The sequence below is a fragment of the Mauremys reevesii genome, linkage group 17, assembly GCF_016161935.1.
Source record: "Mauremys reevesii isolate NIE-2019 linkage group 17, ASM1616193v1, whole genome shotgun sequence".
Taxonomy (NCBI): domain Eukaryota; kingdom Metazoa; phylum Chordata; order Testudines; family Geoemydidae; genus Mauremys; species Mauremys reevesii.
Window position 1 is genome coordinate 14,729,019 of NC_052639.1, and position 638 is coordinate 14,729,656.

General features: G+C 60.5%; 1 non-coding gene across 1 annotated transcript; it reads right to left on the reverse strand.

Moving 5' to 3' along the window:
* Nucleotides 1-257: 257 nt before the first annotated feature.
* On the reverse strand, nucleotides 258-339 carry TRNAL-CAA. Its single transcript has one exon. It is a non-coding gene; the product is annotated as a tRNA-Leu (tRNA).
* Between the last annotated feature and the right edge of the window lie 299 nt (nucleotides 340-638).

Consider the following 638-nt stretch of genomic DNA (forward strand, 5'->3'; position numbering starts at 1 on the left):
AGGCCTTGGGGGAAGAGGCGGAGGGGGGATGGGAGGAGGCAGAGCAGGGCATCGGGTTAAGAGGCAGAGCGGAGCCGGGTGCAGGCGGAGCCCCCACTTCTCTGGAGCTTCGCTTCCAGCACTCGAAAGATGACAATGGGCCCACGGAGGGGTGACCCGCCCCACATCCCCAGTGTTCCCCCCTGCATGGGCGGCCGTTTGGGGGAGACTCAGCTGCCCCTGGCCTCTTAGACGGGCTGTGGCTAAAACACTGGCCTTGCTGTGAGCAGGATTTGAACCTGCGCAGGGAAACCCTCTTGGATGTTGAGTCCAACTCCTTAGCCACTCGGCCATCACAGCTGTGAGCAAAGCAGGCCCCTAAGGCCAGAGAAACGCCCAGGCCTGACGTCATCTGAACTGCAGAATTCAAACAGCAAACCTGGCTCCCAAAGCACCAGGGGGAATTTGGGGCTCTCGTTCCTTCGCCGTGTGGTTAAGCACCAAACCAGCACCCTCCTGTGGGCTCTGTCATTGTTCCTCTCCCCACTGTAACGATCGAGACAGGGAGAGGTGACCTGACCTGACCAAGGTCAGACAGTGAGGTAGAATCCAGCTCTGCCCCCCACCAGCTCCCGGCTCTATCCGCCAATGGACTGACT